Consider the following 24,214-nt stretch of genomic DNA (forward strand, 5'->3'; position numbering starts at 1 on the left):
TCCCTGTCTTTTTTAATCTCCTTTTTTTTTTGACTACTTACTCTTTTGTAACGTATGACAACACAGCTATTACAGAGGTAAATACTGTATATAAAATGAAGTGGCACGTATAGTTTCCTTATTTGGACATTGAGGGGCGTTTCTAAACTGTAAGAGAGACAATGAGGAGGCGCCACTTGCTTTCAATGTCAGCTACTAAACAGTTTTGTTTTTGTAAGTTCATGTGAGTGTGTGACAGCTTTGCGCGCGTGTGCGTGCGTGCGTGCGTGTGTGTGTGTGTGTGTGTGTGTGTGTGTGTGTGTGAGCTGTCTGTGGACAGACGAGGGGGGAAAAGGAGCCTGCATGTGTGCGCGTCAGTGCGCATGAGCGAGAGAGAGAGAGCGCACAGTGTGTGTCCTGCCTCTCCTGCACGGTTTGCCTGCTCATCTTCTCTCATTTGAGGCTGCGAGCAGCCGAGGAGACTCACTCTCTGCGGAACCAAGGACGTTTAAAAAGGGGAGAAAAAAAATATATGACTTTTTGTTGCGTGTGGCGCTCACGTGTGTCATTTTGAGTCCTTTTCAAGCCTTGATGATGGTGTCGTCGTTGTTTATTTTGATGCCCCCACGGGCGTGTTTGAATCTGTGAGGAGCGACACCTCCCTCCCTACACTATTTTTTACTTTTTAATCTTCTTCTTTTTTTTGCAATGTAGTTTTGACTTTAAGACAGCAGACTGCTATTAATTATTAATTCGTATGCATCCGCACGAAGGTGGCACCCAGAGAGGAGGAGAGAGAGGAAGGAAAGAAGAAGCGTGCAAGAAAAGTGAGGCGGGACGCCAGAATGAATGAATGAACCAATGAACGAGCCACACTGAGCTTTTCCCAGCAAGATCACATTGCAGGACCAGAGGTCGGTACCATGTAATTCTTGTGATTTTAATGCTATATTACTCTATGTCATATGTGCCCCTTGCATTGTCTGGGTGCTGTCTGATTGTGATGTGCGGGTCTTTGGTCAATGCATAATACATGAGGGACTCAGTTATGCATCCCTGCTTTGCACGGGAAGCAAAGGTGGACCTCTCTTTTTTTTTGTTTTGTTTTTTGTTTTAATCAATGCAGCCAAAAAAGGACAAGCGTGCATGGAATATTTCACACTGGGAGCCCCCACTCGCCCTAGAAAAGTGTGGAGCTGTTTATGAATTTACAGTACTAAGAGCCCAGAGCCACAAAGTGAACTACTTTCAACATCACGTGCAGAGTACACCATTAATCCTCCACCTTGTCAAATCATGACCTATCGGCCACTTGCCCTCAGGAGGAGGAGGAGGATGAGGAGGAGGAGGAGGGAAAGAGGGATGCAGAGAGAGAGAGAGAAAGAGGAGGAGGGCCCCAAGAGTCCTTGACAAATGTCCCCGCAGCAAATTGAGTCGTACTTGAATTTCCTTTTAAAATCTAACTTTAGCAAAGTAGTGGAAAACAGAAGCGAGGATGATGAATGTCTTGTTTGGGTGCAGCATAAACACGAGGAAAAAAAGACCCCTCCCCTACCCGTCCCCTATTCTCCTCGTCTTCTTCTACCTCGCTGTAATTAAACATTTCATCTCGGGGTTCATATGGTGAAGCTATGCTGATCTAATTCCCCCGAATAATAAAACGTAAAAAAAAAAAAAAAAAAAAAAAAAAAGGCACCGGCAGCCCACACTGTCGTTACGGCGGAAGAAATTAAACCTTTTGTCTTTGTGTTGTGGTTTTGATAACATTGAATCGGCGCTAGGTAGAAAAACAAAAGAGGGCAAGAGAGCTAGTTATTTCCTGCCGGTAAGCCTTTTGCTCATTTCATCACGGTGCATTGTGTTTGTCCTGACAATTCGAGGCCCTGAAATTGGCATGTCCATTCTGACTTGGTGGTGGGGTTGCTAAATGAAATTCAAATTCTTCAGGTGGTTAAAAAAAAAAAACAACAACAAAAAAACAGCAATATTGGAACTGTCTGATGGCGTTATCTGGCCGTTCAAGAAGCCAGACTCGGAATTGGTTTACTGCCAAACCCGCCCTCCCCGGGAAGACAGAGGGATTTATTCCCACCCACCACCACCTCCCGCCTCTTGTCTGTGTGTCACATCACTATCAGAAAAAAATATTCTCGCCTCTCACTGGCTGAATAATATTCATACATTAGCATGGCATTAATGGTCGTCAGACTTTTAATAAGTAATTAGATTTATTGCAATTCACAATTGAAACACTGCGTTATAGGTCCGATTGGACTAGTTTGTTGCCCAGGGAAGATATATAGGCTGTATATTTGTTTTTGCTTATCTGCTAAATTCATTTGCTGGCTGTCCGCTCATGCATGGGTGAACGAGCAGGCATGCAAATGACAGATGCGCGTGCGCACACGCACGCACACACACACACATAGATACATTTTTAATTTTTATGCATACATAAATTGAGGGGTGAAATGTCCCAAAAGTGAATCCTCTTGTTCCCTTTGCATGCCACTTCTTTTAATATGCATGCACTCCCTACAGCTCTTTTAACAAGGCTTCCTCGATGAATATGTTAATGGGAAATAATCAGAAAGACAGCCACTAATATGAATTTCAGAAATTGACCTGCGACACAGCATTTCTTCATGTCCTCAGGACAGCTACGTTGTTATTTCTTCTCCTCCCAATGAATGCGAATTTGAGCAGTGTGAGAATACAGCAACAACAGCAGTTGGTAAAATCCAGGCCATGATGATATTATTAAAGAAATCACCCTTAATTAGAATCTAGGGATCATTGACGTCTGTCTGTATAACAACAACAAAAAAAGCCTTTAGTCGGACTTGTGTTGGTAAGCTTGTCAAGGACGCATTGGAAAAGGAGTGTTGTTCAAGTCGCACTGGCCTTTGGGCTCACGAAATAGCTTAATTAAAGATCTAACAATGCATTGCGCTGATGCAACGATTCCGCAAATACACAATCCATCTGTGCAGCTTTTTGATTTGAACTGTCCTGAGTTTTTATGCCCGATTGAATCAGTGCGATTCACGGCAGCGGCCGTGCAAAGTGTCACTTACACCCTAGCATTTCTATCATAAATCTTGGTTTACTATCACAAATAATAGGCATTATTATACTCTATACTCTAGAAAAATACTGCATTGTTTTCACTTTTATCACAAAATCACCTTTGCTAGCTGCTTTTAAAACCAGCATAGCCTATATTTCAATAATCCAATTAATTACAAGAAAGTTGATGTTTTCTTTTTCTTTTTTTTGTTGTTGGCTGATGCCAAGTGTCCTGTCGTGGTATCCGATTAGAGCGTCCAGCCTCGCTCCAGCTGACCTCCCGTCCTCCTGGCAAGCGCAGGAAGTTATTTCGTTGATAATCATGTCCGTGCTCTGTATTGATTCTCTGTAATTTGGAAGATTGTTTGCAATTATAATCCATTCAAAACAAGCCTTTTGCAAGATTGGATTTCTTCTCTTTTCCGCTGCCCGACCAAATAAAACCCAAAATAATTTTGACAAAAGCAATCTTCTTGGTGTACTGGTTTTGCGTTTCATGACATTTGTTGCCGATTTATTTATTTATTTATGTATTTTTGTTCCAGAAGCGTTAATGGTTTAAGTGTCTTAATTGCGAGGAGTGATTAGGGAGTTTTCCTCCAGCAATTCCTTCCAATTAGACTGCAGGCGTTGGTGATGGATGCTGGGCTGCGTATTGTATGCTGTTTATGTGCAGTTTCTTCTCGATCGTTGGCCAACTTGGAGCTAGAATGAGTTTGTCGTCCCTGCTGTTGTTGTCCTGGCAAGTGGTGTCTCTTTGGTGCGTCAGGACAGGAAGGCACATTGCCATTGTAATGACAGTTTATTGTGCTTCGATGTTTTACCTCCGCGGAAATGACTGCTTGTTCTACTAATTATTGCCACCCAAAATAGCCAATTGTGGTTTTGTAATCTGTTTTTTTGGTTGTGTTTCCGCGGTAAATGGGTTGCATTTTCTGTTAGATAATGACAAGTGGGGGCAGCATGATGGACTAGTATGTTGGATTGTCTGCTTTATAGTTCTAAGGTTCGGGCTTTGAATCTTCGGTCTTCGTGTGTAGGGTTTGCATGTTCTGTCCGTGCTTGTGTGGGTTTTCTCTGGCTTCCTCCCATATTTACTCCTATTCATTTAGGACTCCATTCTGTCCGTAGGTGTGAATGTGAGTGTGAACAAGCAGAAGTGGGTAATAACGTGTTACATTCACTTAGTTACTTACAAAAAAAAGCACCACTTTAACTCTGTTACATTGACCTACATTCTGCTGGCTACTTTTATTTTTATCCATTTTTTATTTCTTGTGTAATCTATTTGTTTTGGTTTGTCAGAGAGAGACTTCTGCCACAGGCACTGTCACCATGTCTCTGTTTCACCAGTCAAACAGATCCTGGCAGTCACATGACCCATCGTCCGCGTGGCCCCCCAAAAGTTTGAAAGTTACTAATTTATGTGAAGTTGGCAGTCAGAAGAGGCAGAAAACGCCTGGCCTCACATTTAATCTATGTTTAGCCTACAGACTACGGAAAAACAAAACAAAACAGTTAGGTCACGTATTGTCCTAAAAATGTCCACATTTCAGCCTACAAGAAGTCCACTTTGAACTTGAGAAAAAACATTGCAGTTTTCTGTTATCTCTACCTGGTGAGCCTACTGTGCTGTTTCATGAGTGTAAACAAACAACGTTAATTTAAGAAAAAACAAATGTCCGAATTTGCCTCAATTTGTTATTTTTTATAATTAAATTAAATTAGATTCAATTATTTTGATTTAAGTGATATTGTTGAGCAATATGTGAATTTGCACATTCCTGTTTTATTTGACGATTGATGTTCATGCTCAAATTAAAAAATAAATCACGTTACTCACCAGTTACTCAGTATTCGAGTAGTTTTTTTTTTTTTTTTTTTTTTTTCTGAACACTTACTCTTATTCAAGTAATTATCTACAGAATAACGTTTAACTTGAGCCACATTCTTAAGTAACAGTTCTCTTACTTGAGTACAATTTTTGGCTACTCCCCTCTTTCCAGGTTGAACCCCGCCTCTCGCCCAGTCAACTGGGATTGGCTCCAGCTCCTCCAATGTGTACAAGCGCTTTAGAAAACGGATGGATGGATAATGACAACTGGGATGAGGGGCAAAAAAAATGAATGTCAGGCACCAAAAAAGCTTGGAGAGGAGGACCTTTCCGTTGCCATGTGGCCGTGCGATGCTACAAACTGGGATTTAAAGGCTCAAGGTTTGGGTTCCGAGGGGTGCGTTTTCCTGGAACCCATTCCGCACGCTAATTCAATTCCATGGCCGTCGGCCTTCCTCGTGTGTCGGCGCCGGCGTGGCGAAAATAAGCGGCGGCAACAAAAGAGCACAAACACACACACACACACGCACGCACGCACACACAAAACAGGATCGATGGGGACTGTTTTTCATAAATTGAGTGGGTGTTAAATTAGCTGGATGGGGCCCGCCGAGCAACACTTGGGATTGAGTGACTGGTGTATTTGGGTGGTGTCTATTGACTGCGACACCGACTGAAAAGACCCAGACCTTGATGCTCAATCAATGGGAACAATCAGCCCCACCTCCATTTGTGTTTGGAGTTCTTTCAGAGTGGAAGGCAGTGCAATTTTCACCAGCAAATACTTGTAATGTTACTGTAATCTTGTAATGGCCACTTCTGATTGCCTCTTTGTCGCCCGCCTGATTTTCACTATTCATCCTGAAAGCAAGTACAAATAGCAGGATTCAACTCACTATATATGCTAGTACTGCCACTCGTTTAATGGTTTTTAAAGGCATCATACAAATACAGTATAATTTAGACGCCACTTGAGAAAAAGCCACCGCCATCCTCCCACCCCGAATCAATATAACCTTGCCCAACTGGTTGTTTGGCATTTAGTGAAGTCGGTCGTGGCTGCTACTGCAAAGCTTTAGAAGGGCAACAGCGCTCTTAAAGCTGCAGGATCGATTGTGTTGCTGTTGCTCTAATAGTGAACAATATTGAATATTGCAGCCCAGGAAGCCAACACCAAAAAGACCAACATGAATTGTATTCTTTGGAAAGTAGACACATTATGTGCATCCAGGCGTCCTAGGTTTACCTGAAATGCTCTGTTTCAAAACTCAAATATGTGAGCCAATCTAAAACAGTCATTACAAAAAAAGGTAGAATAACAATAATGTCAAGTGCGGGAAATTGGGGTGGAGGGTGGACAAGCACTGAAAAGATGTTGGAAGTGGAAAAAAAGGAAATAATTTGTCTAGCCTCTAGTACCGGCTCAGTTCAGCTCTACTTGGCCCTTGGTCAGTTTTGTTGTCTTTTCAAGCCTTCTGAAATATAGCTGTAAACATTCTGCTCAAATACTGTCCAAGTACAATTTCTAGTAGTAGTGGAGGTACTTCTTTTACCAATGGAAAAGTGGGAATACTGACTAGAGACTGACATCGGACCAATCTCAAAGATCGGAATCGGGACACTCCTAGTTACAACTGTGGTTACGGAATGAATTCAACTTGTTTCTGAAGGCACTGTACCCGTTTGGTGGCATGTCCTCAGTCCAAGCAGCTTCCCACATCCCACCTGTCCCTCTAAAAAGAGGAGTCACCCATAAATGAAAGCAAAGGGTGATCAATTAACCTAATAGCTTGTCCGATCAATCCTCATGTTTTTCTGATGGCCGGACACAGGGCCAGTGGCGTAATTGGCTTGAACATGGGAGGCGCAGTGTTAATGCCAGGAGTCCGCGCCTTCCTCTCCTCCGCACCTCCTTGGGTCCTCGCAGCTCTCGCCGCGTCAATACTGTCACCTCTTTGTCCTCGCAGCCATCTTCTTAATAGCGTGTGCGACCCCTTTTAAAGTCTAACGCTCAACATTGACACGTTCAGTCAGGCTGCCAAATTAGGAGAGACAACAGTGTGTGTGTGTGTGTGTGTGTGTGTGTGTGTGTGCGAGTGAGTGTGTGTGTGTGTGTGCGTGCGTGTGTGTGTGTGTGTGCGTATCCACCTGTCTGGCCCCTGAGTTATTCCATAGAGCAGAGGTTTTTAATCCAGTGCAGTACATTTATTAAATACAGTTCAGTTGTATTTAACTTTTAAGTACAATACAGTTGCATTTTTAGGGACAATTTTCATTTAAATTATGCACGTTTCATTTGAATGGAATCATTATTTACGTGCAGATTTTGTTTTTGTTTTCCTATATGTACGACAGTTTGTTAATGTTCAAACTGTGCATAATGTTACAGTGGCTTACAATACTATTGAATACAGTGTTACCTTGAGTTTCACTCAACTACTGTAAGTGACTCCGTATTCTGCAGTATCATTTGTCGTTTTTTGCAGAAGGTAACGACTACGCCTTTGAGTATCATTAAATTGTCTGGCTACATGCGTTGCTGCACCATTTGTGTTGAAATATTTGTTCCTTAAAGCGTTATACACATAAATTGTTCGTTAGCCCCTCTATGGCGTTTCCCATTCGGTGTTAGCATTAAGCAAGCAGACTTAGTAAAGTTACGTGGTTGTTTTAAATACACAATGTGTAAAATGTCTGATGTTTACGTTGACAGTAACCGTCAGCTGAGAGTGGCAGTGAACAGCTTGAAGCCTCTTTTTGAAGAATTCTTTACTATCTGCTAACTGCTGCTTGTTTTGAAGTAAGTTTAGTCACCTGCCACCATACGCCGCTTCTATCTCAAGTTTGCACTCGCAAGACAAGGCAAAAATTGTCCTCATCGACGGCTGGTATGTACAAGTATGTATGTATTTTTTTGAGGCGGTACTTGGTATAAAAGGTTTGGTATTGGACTAGTATACAGGATGTGTGCGTGTGTGTGTGTGTGTGTGTGTGTGTGTGTTGGGGAAAAAGAAAGGGCAAAGGCCAGAAGAGGCTGCGTGATGGAAAGTGAGAGCAATGAGCAGGAGAGCACATCCGGGGTGGATTAATTAAGGATTATAATTACGTTGGGACTACGCAGGCCTCACCTGAGACTGCCCCTTTGCCGCCGACGCTTAGCTCCTGGCGCCCTCTGCCCCCACCCCGGTAACAATGAGAGGAAAACACAAGCCTCACATGCGGTATCGTACGTGCACCTCTTGTCGACCACCGTGCTTAAATTGTATCTAAAAGTCTCTCTACTGCCTTTTACAATCTGCTTCAACATATGTTGCACTGCGCTGTTTGAATGCTTTACTGCTGTCCATATGTCCACTTTGTTTGGAGGCTGATCGCATTATTAATACATATACTAGATCTTCTTAATTCACGTCACTGGGATTTATAGCTGGTCTAGCATCTGTACTTTCTATAAAGTGCAAACCAGCAACGTCTGTCGCTAATCCCCTAATATGGCACCTGGGATCACAATGCACAAAATGTACATACGAATATTTTTGAATGGGTAAGATTTACATAGTAGCTCCAGTCAACTGAAAAGCAGGGTATTGTATTGTTTTATATATGAGGAGACCATTAAGGCTCAAACTGTGTCACTACTTTTGCGTAAAATTTAAATAGTGGTTTTAATTAGCATCATTATTTAGCCTATACTGCAAACAAATGTAATCCTTTCATAGCCAATTTACGACAACCTGTACTATTTGAATCCATAAACAGGTTTTATGTTTAAGACAACCAATTTAATAGTCAGCAACTATTCTAGTTTCTGTTGTTTTAGTTATTTTAATCTGTAAACAGATTATGTTTAGCCAAAGCATGCTAATGTGAATTGTTAATGCTAATTAGGTAGAAAAATGGATTGTTATAGTTACCAATGCTATGCTAACTTAATGGATGTTATTCAGGCTAATTTAATCCATAGATTTATGTTGACCAACCTATGATAGATGTTATTTAGGTTAGTTTAATCTATAAATAGATTGTTTAGTCAAACTTTGCTAACATATATTGTATTATCGAGGCTAATTTATTACAGAAATGGATTATGTTCTACAGTATTTACCAACATTCTGCTAACCTATGTTATTTAGTCTGATTTCATCCATAAATACACTGTTTCAGTGAGCCTAACTATGTTAGGCTTGTGTATGTTATTAGGCTAATTTATTCTGTGTACACATTCTGCAATGTTTAGTTTAACCAAAACCTAATTTCACCGAAACTATGCTAATCCAAGCTATTTAAACCCCAATGATAATTGTACCATATTCAACAAAATTATGCTAACTTTTATCTGGAAATTTATTGTGTTAGAGTACCTTTAGCTAAATGCTGTTGTCTTGCTTTATGTTGTTTTGGATAATGTAACTCCTTAATAGCTGTTGTTATAGTAAGCAAATCTTAATCTTTTGTGTTTGGCGTAAATTATCGGGAAATGCAACAAAGGGTTCAACCTCGGTGAGACCTCTAAAATGGTACCCTTAAAAGACATATTTTGTTGTTGTTATGTATGTTAATAATGTATGTTAATGAGCATTACCTTTGCGACATGAGAGCATATGACAAACTGCATTGTATATTCCGCATGACTGTCTGTTTATCCAGTAAGTGCCACAATGCCTGACTTTTTACACGTCTCCCTGGTGGATATTGAATGACAAAGTAATATAAAAAAAATAAAATAATACAAAAAAAATCATACTAGCTTTCCCGCAGGTGCACTTTCACCCTGCAGTACACAGAAGCTGTTGTAATGAGCTATGGAGAAATAGGCAGAATGGGGATTTCTTTTTTTTCCGCCCTCCCCGTCCGCAGTGTGTCCTTTTTAGTACAAAGATCGCACTAAGGCTGCTCTATTCCTTTTGTACTATTTAACAAAATAGAGATTGTAATAGCTGCTGCACCAATCGACAACCACCGTCCAGGACCTATGCTTCTTCATCTACTCATTCATTTTCTGTGCCGGTTATCCTAAATAGGGTCGCAGGTGAGCTGAAGTCTGTCCGAGCTGACTTTGGGCAGGGTTTCGTCCTGGACTGATAAACAAACAATCATTCACACTCGCATTCACGCCGAAGGACAGATTAAAGTCTTCAATTAACCTAAGAAGCAGCATGTTTTTGGAATGTAGGAGGAAGCCGAAGTACCTGGAGAAAACCCGCGCAAGCACGGGGATAACATGCAAACTCCACACAGGAAGGCCTGAGCCCGCAATCGATCTCTAACCTCAGACCTGGAGGCGGAAACTCTCACCTACCGGCCACCCTCAATGTGTTTCTATTAATTACATTTATAGTTGAGTCTTTTTTTTTTTTTTTTTTTTTGCTTTACAGAGCGAGATATTCTCCCAGCCAATTGAAGAATATTTAGAACCTAACAATGGATGAAATTCTCTCATAAACTGAACCCCGGCCATTTGCTGTTCGCTATTCACAAATTCACCAATTAGCATTTTTTTTCTGTGGAACCTATCGTCCGGTATTTGGTGAAAAACTCACCTATTTACAGAATGTCTTCATATTTGGGGGCTTTGTCTGTAACGCCCTAAGATGCCATAAGATGGTGCCAAAGCTAATAGGAACATGGTAATTGGTGTCAAAGAAAAGAAGTTAAAGACATACATCTTGACTGTTCTAAGATCTTTGTATTTTGGGAGGAGCTAAATTTAACCTGGGTTTTTAGCGTTAATTACGGAGAATCCGCTCTCCAGACCATATCTTAACCGAAACACAATGGAGCGCACTTAAACAGGAAATAGGAACAGGCCAGCCAAAAATGGCACGCAGTTGCAGACGTACAGTAATCTACATTCACGCACCACCGACGCCGGTTATTTTTGAAGTGCCATTTCTGATTATGATGTGCGCCTCGTTTACTGTTTAATTGATGAATCCTTTCATTCCCAATGACAAAAACAAGTGCGTTGTTATTTTGGGAGCGGGAGCTCGCTGACCACTTGGCCGGAGTCGTCCACGCGACTTGATTTATTAGAAAATCCTATTGATTGGGTGAATTAATGCGGTGCCAGTTTAATCAGTGCGCAATGGGAACCGCGCCGCACGTCTCTGAACTTGAAATGAATTGAGCGTACACTATCGATCTGGTTAGCCGCAGTATTTATACAGCTATTTGTCCACTCCTTTATTAATTCACTGTGTACAAAACAATGTCGCCATGGTTTTTGTGAGATTAAGTGAGTGTTGGTTTGTGTTTGTGTGTGTGTGCGTGTGATATGAGGGACAGCTTCTGCAACCAATGCGTTTATTCTGTATATATGCATTCAAAGGGCAATGGAATGACAATCATATACAGAACAGCCTTCCCCCATGAAACTTCAGCTTTTGTAAAATTTTTGCAATTAGTAGAAAATGTATTCATACGTGCAATTTTGTGATTATTTAAAAACTGTTTTACCTTTTTACCTTTAAACTGCAGCTGAAGTTATCTTCGCAGATAAAAGAATAAAAGCAGAAAAAAGAAACCATTTTATTTTTATCAAGCCGCCCAACAAACAAAAACTTGCTTTAATGAATAAATCTTTGTCATGACTCAAGGTAAGTTAGCCTCATTAGTGCAAGTTAACTTAGCAGGTTTAAAAAAAAAAAACGGGTTTTCTTTATTTTTATTAAGTCGCTGCTCCTCGCCTAAAGTTCTCAAACCTGCGTCTATTTTGAAATCATTGTCATGACTCGGCGCTACTTAGCTTAGCAGGTTTAAAAGTTGTTTTTCTTTCATTTGATGGAGCCGCTGCACCTCTCGATCCAAACTTGCTCCAATTATTAAATCACTGCCATGACTCAGTGATAGATAACAGCGGTTTTTTTTCCTGATTTTTATCAAGCCGCTGCACCTCCCTTGAATTCTTATTTGTATCGAAACGTTTAAATTCTTAATTGATAAATGGTAGATAAATATAAAAATCTCCAGATAATTCTATCCAATCCAAAATGTATTTGCACACTGCAGTGTGTGCCAAATGCAGGAAATGGCAAAACCTTTAATGATGAGGTTTCCTCATCTATTTTGCAAAATAACCAAGCGTTCACGCGCAGTGTGAGCGCTCTCGCTTGGTTGTGCGCACCGTGAGAGGTGTCATTGTGGAACAGCGACGGGGCCCCGTCGAAGCAGAAGAAGCGTGGCAGTGCTGTGTGCCGACGTGGCGATTGAGCGGTACCTGTCAAAGCAGGGAAAGTAGCTCCCTAATTAGAACTAACTGTGGACGGATGATGCTTTCTGACAGCTGTCTCATCTGATTCAGCCGCCTGCTGATGGGGAACATTTGTTTGGAGGTGTTTGTTTAGGCTCATTACCGATTTAAAAGGAGTGACTTCACCTCTCTGGCCCCCTGTCTTCTGTGTGAAACTGAGGGCTATTGATATTGCAGAGCTCAGAATCTCAACTGTCAGTGGTTGTCTGCACTTTACTGAGCTATTTCTGTTCATCTTGTGTCATTCTGGTTAGCAAAACAGCTATTTTAGTGCACCTATTCTAGCTGGAATTAATCTATAATGGCACTCGTTGGGGGGGGGGGGGGGGGTGACGTTGTATTTATGATGATGTGCATTGTGTAAAATGGAATTTTGAATGTCTTGTGTACAATTAGTCGAGTCTCTGCAGTGGCTGCCCACCCATCAAATGTGACTTTAAACCAAGTAAATATTTTGGTTCGCTGCCCACAAACCAGCTTATTTACGTACCAAATACCCCGCACACCATGTTTCTTCACCTATGACCTGGCAGCGTCGCCCCTAGTCGTCATGGTAACGCTGTACTCAGTATTGGCCTCACAGTAGAGGGAGATAGGCTGAACTAGGTTTGCACGGTGTACCGGTACTTAAATGTACCTGCAGTAGCTCGCCGTCAAAAATGATACTAGGCAATGATTGATTTTTTTTTTTTTAAGGAAAGCTTTAAAAAAATTAATGCAGCGACACCGCTCTCCAGCTCTGCAGTTCCACATGAGAAGTGACACATTTCAAAGACTTCCCTTCAAAATTTGTCAAACAGGTGCGATATAATTAATACACTGGCGACATAATTAATAGACATACTGTATTTACAAATAAAAATTGTTCATTGTGTTTGAATTTTTAAAAATCTTTAAAATGATGTTTTAAATATCATGAGTATCCTAATATTTTGAAGAAATAAAAATACAAAGAATTGATGTTTTGTCAGCTATTATCCCACTGCTTTTACTGGTATTTTATGTTTTTGCCTTGGTAGCGTTTTAGTACCGGTATCGGGGTGCTTTATGCAGGTAGAGTCTCGAAGTCAGAATTTTGGTTTTGGTAAAGAAACAAAACAAAACAAATGTTTCTGTTGTATAAACAGCGGCAGATTTATTGACAAAGATTTAACATGAAACATAAGCAGCTTACGTTTTTTTTCTTTTTAGGTAAGTGTGACATAAATAGTTTCTTCCTTTTAGCAAATAAAGGTTGCAGACAATTGCAATCGTAACGGTTTGAACAGTAGGAATTATTTTGCTAGAAGTCAACAATGGCATTTTTTTAAATTATTGCTTTGGCTCCATCTCAAGAGCCTGGGAAAGGTTGTTCAAATTCCTCTAGAAATTGTGTTTGCACTGCTGTTTTTTTGTTGTTGTTGTTGCGCTGCACTGATATTCATTTTTGTGTGATGTTGTTATGTTACAAATGAGAAGTTATTAAGTTTCTGCCAAAAGCATGTTGCTAGCCATTACAGCTGCTAGCTAGAGGTTGCGCTGCACTGTTTTTGTTTATAGACATGTAGCACATCTTGTCTCTTACCAAATCAATTTCTCTGTCATATGAAAATTTCCCTTGCTTCTAATTGTTATAATTTTTGATGGCTAACTAGTTTTGAACAGAAGTCTTGACAGAAAAATTGTGGCAAGCAGATAAAATGATGTGGATGGCCTTGAGTTGGACACCTCTATAGTTTGCTGTGCAAAGGCCGTATAGGGAGAGGGCAGTCGGCGAATGACTTCTATAGTGTGTGAAAGCAAGAAATGATTTCACTCCATGTGTCATTGAGGCTGTTTTATTAGAGGAGCTTTTATTACTGCGAAGTACACATCATAGATTGAGATTGCTTCTTAATCGGCGGCGGTGTTTCAAGGAAAAATGTCACCTTCAACACTCGAAGCTTTGTCACATGTGCTACATGCGTCTTTAACGGAGAGGTGCCGTGCAGGTAAGGTAGTTGGGACGAGCTTAAGGTGACGCTCCAACTGCAGCTGCACGCTAACAGGATTAACCCGCTAGAAATTATGAAAAGTCATTTGCATAACGTTCCGATCGATCTTTGTCCGCGAGCCGCTTCTTCTGCAGGTGTCAGCGCAAACAAAGCCGAGCGCGCGTGTTGTTCCGCTTTCATGTTTCGACTCGCCGTGCGTGTGACAGCGTTCGCCGTCGAGGGCGCCGTAAAATCATTATCACAACAAAAACATTGACTCAAAATACCCAACCTCCCTTAATGTTTACGTGAAAAGGAAAAGAAAACACACGGCCGTTCCGTATCAAACAAATCATGTTCGTCGGCATCAGCTACGGGCTCCCAATCGAGTTACTGCGAACTGCAGTCGCCTTGATTTGTTCCCAGTAAACAGGTTGAAGGTTTTATAATTCCCACAAACCTTTGTCATTTGGTTCTCCAAGGCTTTTATTTGAGTTATTCTTTCCATAAACATGTATTCCCCCCCCCCCCCACCCCCCATCCTCTTATGTTCCAAAAACAATTTGTTCTGCCCCCACAGGCGAGACGGAATTATGACGTTACTCCAGCCCGCAATCACACGCGTTTGCTCACCGGCCATTTACAGTTCACAGAACTAACTTAACGTGTGTGTACTTGCCGGTTCTCCAGGAGTGCGTCTGTTTACACTTTGGACTGTGCACTTGTCCTACAATCTACCTTTGCACCCGCCAAGATATGGATGGAAATACTAATGACCTCTGATGAAACTCGATACTGAGCTGTTTTAAAGCTGGGAGCCTTTAGACAATATCCTCCTCCCCCGTGCGAAGGTGTGAAGGGATAGAGGCTCCTCGCTACAGTGAGGTGAAAATCTGTGATATTCAGAGTAGTTTGAATAGTTTTACCTTTCCTCCTACACACTATTTAAACATTGTAAACATGTTTGCACATAACCAAATCAGTGCAAGCATAACCCTTTTAGACATGGCTTTGGAGCCATCTTAGGACATAGCGCCAAAGCAGCTAATAAACAGGTTTTGCCGCTATTAATGGAGGATAAGGTTAAAAACATCAGAGAATAGGTGAATTTGTGAGTCTTCAATCAACAATAGGCGGGAGGAAACTGTGTTATGCAAATACTGCAGACAGAAAAGCAACTGACGAAAACGATTTTGGCTATTTTTCGATTTTTCATCCCGAAAAAATCAAAAAGAATCCAGTGATCTTTCGAGCCATTTCTGTTGTTTTCTCAATCGTTGTGCCTCGTCAAGTCACATGAAAATGGTTTGTTTGCTAGTGGTGCCATCGGCATCTCTTACCACCCGGTGAAAAGGCCTAAAGGGGAGTCGCGAACGATGAACCGCAATAAAGCGGGGGGAACACACACTGTACATCTGGGTTTTACGGGATTTATGACACCCGTCTCGAGCCGTTATCTCTCGTCAACCGACGAGAGAAATTAAAAGGAAAGAAATGCGGTGGCCAATAAGCATGTAGTGAGATCAGCCAGGGAGAACGAAAGATGGAGGGAGAGAAGGGCAAGGTTATAATCTTCCCTCCGACCCTTCCGTTTCTTCGCTCGCCAGTTCGGCTCTCCCGCGGGAGATCATCTCCGAGCGATGGCTGCGCGAGACAGATGGGCAGATGATGGATCTGACGTGATAGACAGCGGGGTGATGGATGGATGCTTAGGCTGATAGGGGATTAATGCAGTGCCGGGGGCACGGCGGCACACTGGATAGTTTAGCGATAGATAAAACCGGACGAGCAGATAAACAAGAGAGTGCTAATCCGAGCCCCGCACCCCCCCTTGATGGACAGAAAATCAAAGCCAGGCAAAGGAACCACAGAGGGAGGAACAGTGGACCCTTTTTAGATTACCATCGTGGGGTTGAAGAGCTTTTAATGCGAGGGGGACGCAAACGGAGTGAGAGTGGAGGTGGACCACCGCGGCGCGGCGCGTCTTGGTATGGGGTCAGTGATAGCGCACATCTGTCCATCCGGGCTTGGGGCTGGATATATTGGACAAGAAAGGGAGGCGTGCTTAGTGATATGACACTGCAGGCGACAGTGAGGGCCGGCGATGGGCTATTTTGAGTGATGGCCAAGCGTGAGATTGGGCGAAGCGGCAAATTGGCCGTAGTGGGACGCGATGAGATGATGGGACAGCGGGGGGAAAAGCGCCGGTTGGGGATTGAAGGAAGATGGTGGCAATGATTGCTGCGTCTGTTGCCGTATTCGATTCCCCTATCCCTCGATTGTGGAAGAGCGTCACGTCGCGCAAAAACAAAAAGAACGCTTTCGCTTCGCTCTTTATGTTGATGCCATTCTACCAAATGGCGAGTTGAAAAGAAGCCTGTCGTGATGCGAGCAAGGAGGAGGGAAAGCGGGAGGACGAGCCCGGTGAGAGTTAATCTGAAAATAGGGAGCAAGCTGCCCATCCTCATGCTATTATCGAGCGCTAAACTTTGTCTCTGTTCATCGTTTCAGGGGGACCCCTAGGGGCCTCTGGCATCGATCCGCTGTGCTCGGAATGCACTCCGGTGTCACCTATTTAAGCACAGCGAGCTGCCAGCCAGCACAGACGAGCCTTTATTTATCAAGCCTCTGATTTTGGCCTGCACGGATGACAACCTGATTATCACTTAAAGGAGCTTCTAAATCTTTTATTGGAAGCAGTCTGTATGAGGAGGGAGACAGTGGTCTTGGGGAGATGAGGTGAGGTGAGGGTCTGTGTCATCCTTCGAGGGGGCTTAATGAAGGAATGGACTGGATGAGAAGTGTGTGACGGAGAGAAAGGAGAGCACAGAGGGGAACAATGGCTGAGAAACCGAACGGGTGGTGGCAGAGATTTGGAGGAATAACCAAGAGGATGAGTGGAATAATGTGGAATGAGTGGGGAGATCATCCCTGATAATCGTCACTGTCGCATGACACTTACTGAACGATCTGCCACAAATGACTCTTACTGGACAGATTTAGTTCCAAAAATCTATTTAGCATGGTGTGCACCACTCGTTCAAATGTTCCAAACACTGCAAACAGTTGTGTCATTTTAACGATGACTCTGTAATCCGAATTTGTACGTAATTTGGAACGTACCGTAGTCCATCACTGATCTAGGTTAAATCATAATAAAAAAAAATCATAAAATCATAATTACAGTCAACATTTGTATGAAAACACTTCTCTCCTGCTATGAATGTAAAACAAGATAAAAATCAATCAGTTTTGATGTTCTCCACTTGTAATAATTGAAGAGCAGCATTATCCAAAGGCTAATAGCTAATTTGTCAACATGATTTTAACCTAATGTAATCAATCAGACTTGAAATTTGACCTTTGTTGCCAGTGATCAACTTTACATTCATTATCCAATGTTGTCCACGTTTGTTTTATTCAAACAAAGCAACGACGTTCTGCTCTTGTCTTGACTGCGTTGTGAATCTTAACAAATGAACGGAGAAGAAAGCGAAGGTGATGCACCCTCCATTGGGGATACAGTAAAGTTTATGACTTAGTTTTAAAGTTAGCCTGAAGTCGGAACGCTATAGTCACTAAAATCATCACTAATATATCACTAATAGCCATATCGCTAATCTATGCTCACTCAGTAGCAAAGCTAGGATCAAAGTAAAATTTGGAATGAAAAAATACTTTTAGGCCATAACTAGAAACATGTACTGTACTTACAGTATATATAAAACATATTTTCCCATCACATGACATTAATAGTCATCAAAAGTACAAAATGTCCTCAACAATAAGTGTGACACAAGCGTGTGTATGCATACCGCCTGCCGGTTAACAGAGGCGGCGGGACGGACCAAGTGAACAAGTAATAGGGGTTAGAGATAGAAGTGTTGACAGAACGTGTAAGCTTTAACCATGTTGACCCGCGGATCCGCTCCGTACGCACACGAGTGCCAACCCGGACGTGCGGCGACTGCAAAATCGGACGTGTATTTCGTCGACTTGGATGTGAAACGAATGCAAATAGCAGCGAGAGCGAGAGAGAGAGAGAGAGAGAGAGAGAGAGAGATGTATGTATGTGGAGGGTCTTTGCGCATCTATCTCCATGTGTCAGTCCGCTAGTGCTCCGACATCATTTTCGATGAGCCCAGGGGAGAGAGAGTTTCTGTGCGTTCTCGGCGCCACATAATTGTTGCCGCATCTGAGCCTCCATTTCATCTTCTCTATAATACCAGCCAATTTGTTTCATCAGCTTTTTGTTTTCTCCTCATTCAGGTTTTTTTTTTTTTTTTTTTTTTTTTTTGTCTCGCCTAGACACCGAAATGACGTCTTGCATTTTTAACATGGTGTACATTAAACCTTAAACAGTCAGTATAAACTATTTATGTTTGTTTACTCTATGCTAGCATTGAGAAGTAGTAACTCACCTGTACATAGAGCTACTTGAGTATTAACATACGAACATTAGAGCCTGGACATTTTGTCCAAAATAATACTTTTATTAGAATAATAGACATTTTTAACATCCCTGATTTTGAGTCTTTAATTAACCTAACATGCATGTTTTTGGACTATAGAAGGAAACCGGAGTACCCTGAGAAAACCCATGCAAGCACAGGTCCTACATGGTAACCACGAGTCCGATGTGCTAACTATGGGAGCGACGTGCTAGCCACAGATCCGACGTGCTAATCACGAGTATGACATGCTAATCACGAGTCCGACGTGCTAGCCAGGAGTCCGACGTGGTAATCACAAGTCCGACGTGCTAGTCACGAGTCCGATGTGCTAAGCACAAGTCCAACATGCTAACCACTGGTCCGAAATGCTAACCCCGGGTCTGACGTGCTAACCACGAGTCAAACGTGGCCGTGCTAACCACGGGTTTGACTTGCTATCCGCCAGTCTAACGCGCTAACCACGACTCCGATGTGCTTAGCACGAGTTTGACATGCTATCCATGATTCCGACGTGCTAACCACGAGTCCATTGTGCTGCCCTATTGAAAATGTGCACTGAACGAAAAATATACGCAACACTTGTTTTATGCTCCGATTTTTTTTTTTTTTTACTGTTTCGTAAAATAAATAAATGGTTTAATTGACCATGAATTTTCCCCGGTGTCAATCATGAAAATTGCATTCTGTACCTGCAATTCAATCCAGTAACAAGCAACCATTGTGTGTTCCATAATGTTGACAAGGTCATGTGACGCACAGCTCAATATTGTCTCGTTGAACCCACGCCTCTGCCTGATGGAAACTCTTCGTGTTATAAATCAGCGGGAGCCGTTTCATTTTTCATGTAATCAGTTGTTTGCTCTCACAGTGACATCGTAGCGAAGCGACGCCAGCTCTTTCTCTTCGTCGAGCTCTTATTAGAGAGCAGCGAGATGATTCAAAACGCTGATCCATATTCAGCGCAAACATGCGCATACACGAGTGTCACCGTAGATACGCGGTGTGTGCTGGGGGGGGGCACGTCCTGTAACAAAAGCTATTGTGCGCACTAATCAAATGCGTTTCCCCTCTGTCATCTTGTGTGTGTGTGATGGCAGCACTAGTGTAAAATGTCAAGAGAATTAGCATGGCATTAACGCACACGCTCTGTTTACTGTCTCCCTCTCTTTTGGCCTTTCACTTTACTCTGCTCGCTTGTCTTCCCCGCTCTCCTCGGGCGCCCTCCTGTCGCCACCCTTGGCTGTCGAACGCATGTCCGACCCCGTCCCGTTACCCTCGAGTGTGGGGAGATTGGGGGCTGTGGGCGGAGTCACGCCTCTCAGTGATCAAACTCAATTTTTCGCACTATCGCCATCAATTGGCACGACGGGACAATCGAGACGGATTTGGCCGACTGTCGTGAAAGAGACTCCTTCTGCCGAGGTCCGGGCAATGCGATTATCTTGAAATGGAATTTAATTCCCACCATTGTTGATGTCTGAAGCCTGTCTACCTCCCAGACGCCGTGACGCACCACGCCTCGCCTCGACTCGCCTCACCGACGCTTTCACCAGTCACGCTCGCTAAATCACTCTAATTTAATCCTGCTCAATTTTTGTCTTTCACTGTCAATTCGCTGTCCAAACGGTATATGTCAGTGCCGCAATGCTAACACGCTCGATGCTAATACAGTAGCCGCAGACGGGTATTTTTTTTTCTGTTTGACGGAGGGGAAACATATGTTCAATGCGATACAAAAGGAAGTATACATTAACCTATAAAGAAAAATACATTGTGGGGGTTGTTTGGTTCAAATTAAATAGATAAGAGTAGGACGGAGAACATTGTAGTTCCTTGTTTTGAGTACTCATAATTGCAGCACAGCAGTGAACCTGTTTGGGGGGAAAAAAATTGCCTACAAGAACAAAATAATGGGCAATAATGCAATTTTTAATTTTTTTTGATGGGTTTCAATTAATGGAAACCTTTTTTTTCTTATCCATATTATACAGTAATTGTGTCAGGTTATTTACTTTTAAAAAACAAAAACAAAAAAAACCTCAATAAATGAGAAGCCGTCCACTTTAGCCACAACGGCCTGTTTGAAATGCGCAAGTGAACGAATGAGTAAATAGATAAACGAGTAAGAGCTGCTGAAGCGTGAATCGATGTTTATGGATCGACACCCAAAGACTTGCTGTGCCGCTGATGAAATGAATGCAGTGTGTGTGTGTGTGTGTGTGTGTGTGTGTACAAGTTGGGTTTTGAAGCTGGTGGTGATACTGCGGCTCTCGCTGTACGCTTATACATTTGAATGATGTCGTAACGAGCAGCAGCTATTGCCATCAGCATTTTATATTCCCCCTTTCTCCGGTGTATTTCTTCGGTTTCTTTTAACGCGAGAACAGAAGCCTGATCAATACTTGAATTAATGTGAGTGTCGGAGAGGTGAAACAAACTCCCCTGCCTCTTTTACAGAGCTATGCAGGGTTGGGCAAAGTATGGCCCGCGAGCCACGGAAGGCCCACTCCGCTCTTTCAAATCCGACCCACTGAGCATTTTCATTATAAGAGTGCTGTAATATTTGCTGCACTGATGGAGTTTTTTCCCCTCAAAGTTGATCATTTAAATGTATTTAATAATTGGTTTATTTTGGATTAATTTTATCCCATGAAATAATTGTTAAGTTGATTTATTGTAAATAATAAAATAAACAAATATTAGTAAAATAAACAAGAACCTGGCCGTGATGTCTGTTTTAAAATTAATGTGGCGCTGGAGTACAAAAGTCCCCCCTATGTATCTAATGAATACCTAATGGAGGTCAATTAGTCAATTGAGCATTTTGGTCTTTTTTGGATGGCTTCCATAATAATTATTAGTTAGGACGTGTAATTATATCCCGCTGCTGTGGTGAATGGATGCGGGAGATGAATGGGCTCGACTGTAGAATGGCACCCGTATATGATCTGAAAGGATTGCGTTCATGTAATCTTCTCAGATCAAATCAAAAACTGCCACACTAAGCCACATAGCACCTTTTAATTTTTTTTTTTGTGCCTTCACCTTCTCTTTGTGCTTCCAAGTCTCTTGGTTTGCATTTGTCACTGCAGTGGGAGTCTGCTTTGCTGCAGAGGCAAAAGATTGAGATCTTGAGAGTCTTGAAAGAGTTAAGAAGATGGATGGTCTAAAATGGCGACGGCACAGGCTAAACAGTCTGCAAAAACACACCGGAGGAAGGCGGTGGAGGCTTTGCTGCATCCTAATGTGCCATCAAATGGTGTTGTTCCACTGTAATGACACACACACACACACACACACACACACACATGCACAGGTCACAAGCGCTCATGTTTGTTTTGAGCCAGCGCTGGGCGGTGCTTGGCACAACAAATCGGCGGCCCTAACAAGTGCGGCATCTGTCTCGGCAGCAGGAGCCGCCCGCCTCCCCACCCACACGTGACCCGGGCCACTTTTTTATTCACCGGCCTCGGGATGGGCCGCCACCTCCTTCATCCCGCCCCTCCCCACCCTGCCAAACACTCCCTCAGCTTTGCCCCTCCTCCCCCTGAGCCACAACCAGGTCCTTACCTGTTCGACTTCAGACATCTATGTAGCAGAGAACACTCTAGTACATAGCTTCCATTTAATAAATCCTTGGCACTGTTCCCTTTTCACAAATTAGCGTTACACCCCCCCTCACGGAACCTTATTTTGCTGAAAAATTCACAGTTTTGCATATTTTTGTGCTCTTTCTGTTACACCCTAAGATAACACAAGATGGCGTCAAAGCCCGGGCTTAAGGGAAAGTAGTAATTGGTGTGAAGGAAGTGAAGTGAGCTAAGATCTTAGCTCCGGGGAGGAGCCAAGTTTAGCCTGGATTGTTTCGCCGCATTTGCATTTTTTCAAAAGCAAATCATTTGTAAGCCATATACAGTATTTTCAAGAGTGATATTGTAAAATGTATTTGAAATGATGTGTTTTGGCATCGGTTGAACAGCGACTGTTTATTGGTTGGCACCCACCAAGCAATCAAGTATGTGCCGCTTATCAGAAACCTGCACTGTTAGTTAACGCTAATCTGTACATCCAACACAACCGATTGCAGCTCTGCTTACCTTTTAGGTTAGACATGATAGCAAGGGTGTCGCACATGTGGGGCATGATAGAGCTTCCGCATGGTAGTGTTTCAGACAGCGTAGTCCAACGGCCAGTTTCTGGCCATTGCTCGAAAGTGGCACTGGATCTTCACCTAGCTTAGCTGATGACGTCATGGGGTGGTTATTATGTTAATTAACCATACTGTTGTGTATCAGCGGGGAAGAACAGTTCTGGATACATTTTCAGAAAGAGTCAGATAAAATATTTACAGGACTTGATTGTTGATGGGATGACAGGCACTCCAGATACTATTTGTACACAAACCATTAAAAATGTCATTTCCCACTATATGTCCACTCCTCAGTGGAAACACATTCCAGATGAGGGTTTACCATTTTCAACTGAAGTGTACCACTTGGTGGAAGAGACGTCTTAATACATAGCCTCATCCTTCGTCTTCACCGTCATCCGAGCAGCAGCTTGCTAACGGGGTCGAAGCACTTTCCACCACGCTGGAACCCCCCAAGGAGAGCCGGGAGTAGTGCAAAGTAGCGCGCACGCAGACGACGCACTCGTAACAAGCGCACACACGCAGGCGCGCGTGCCTGTTCCCCGATGCCAGTGTGTAGTACACGCACGGTCAAGCAAAGAAACGTATCACGTCCTCCGGAGCGAGGTGAGAGGTGGTTTCCGGGGAGAGGGGTCTCACAGGAAGCCAGGCTGGATAAACATCCATGTGGAGTGTGCAGCAGATCCCCCCCCCCCCACCGCAATGACTCCCTCTTCCCTGCTTCTGGCTTCTTCTCTGCTCTCATCCCCTCATTATAACTCGGCATCTCCCATCCCTCTCTCCTTTAATGAAAACCCTCTCCCCACTGCTCTCTTCGTCAACCTTTGCCTCGCAATCTTTTTTTTCACTGAGTCAACCCATCTCTCCCTTTATCGCCGTCCTTTCTATTCCGACGCGCCTCTCATCACGCAGGCCGCTCGCTAACTCCGTGCCTCGCCGCTTATCCGGCGGCCATTGTTTCTCCCGATTATTTCTCGGGGGGCGGGGGGGATCACCCATGCTTACTACGCCGTGTTATCTCGCTCATCAAGCGAGCTTGAAGTAGATCAGGGTGGGCGGGGTTGAGCCTTAGCTTTTTGGCAAACAGGTGGCCCTCGGGGAAGAGCGCTAACATGGTGCTCAGTACAAAGGCGAAAGGGAGGCGGGTCGGCGGGATGTGGGAACTTCTCTTCCCACTTTGGGTCGAATTAGCGGGGAATTGTCAGGTAGCGCTTCGGTCCACTTGATGGTTTACTGCTGAGAAGGTTTATTGCGGAGAACATCAAGTTGAGGTCGTCTCAGTAGCAACCGGGTAGAATTGAGCCTGTCGGATGTCTCTAAAAGATTACCCTGAGCTATTATCAATCAATACTTTGTGTACCACCTTCCACACTTAACAAAGCAACACAAGGAGCTCTACAGATGAGGTGATATTAAACAACGAACAAATCCCCCCCGCCCACTCCCCCCAATTCCCATTAGCCTGTGGTGTGCGGTGTGTTAAGGGAGAGTTTTTCCCCCTTTGCGATCAAAATAAGAAAAGCCCTT

The 24,214-nt window shown here is 43.1% G+C and overlaps 1 protein-coding gene across 2 annotated transcripts in view; it reads left to right on the plus strand.

Annotated features, from left to right (window-relative positions):
* The first annotated feature begins 414 nt into the window (after positions 1-414).
* Positions 415-24,214, plus strand: part of adgrl1a (adhesion G protein-coupled receptor L1a) — a 137,523-nt gene continuing 113,723 nt past the window's right edge. Inside the window, exon 1 of one of the 2 annotated variants that reach the window (XM_061748289.1) lies at positions 415-893. The gene's annotated coding sequence lies outside the window, so the exon portion shown is untranslated. The remainder of the gene's footprint in view (positions 894-24,214) is intronic. The other variant, XM_061748288.1, reaches the window with a different exon arrangement.

This window comes from Phyllopteryx taeniolatus, chromosome 16 (genome assembly GCF_024500385.1).
Source record: "Phyllopteryx taeniolatus isolate TA_2022b chromosome 16, UOR_Ptae_1.2, whole genome shotgun sequence".
NCBI classification, from domain to species: domain Eukaryota; kingdom Metazoa; phylum Chordata; class Actinopteri; order Syngnathiformes; family Syngnathidae; genus Phyllopteryx; species Phyllopteryx taeniolatus.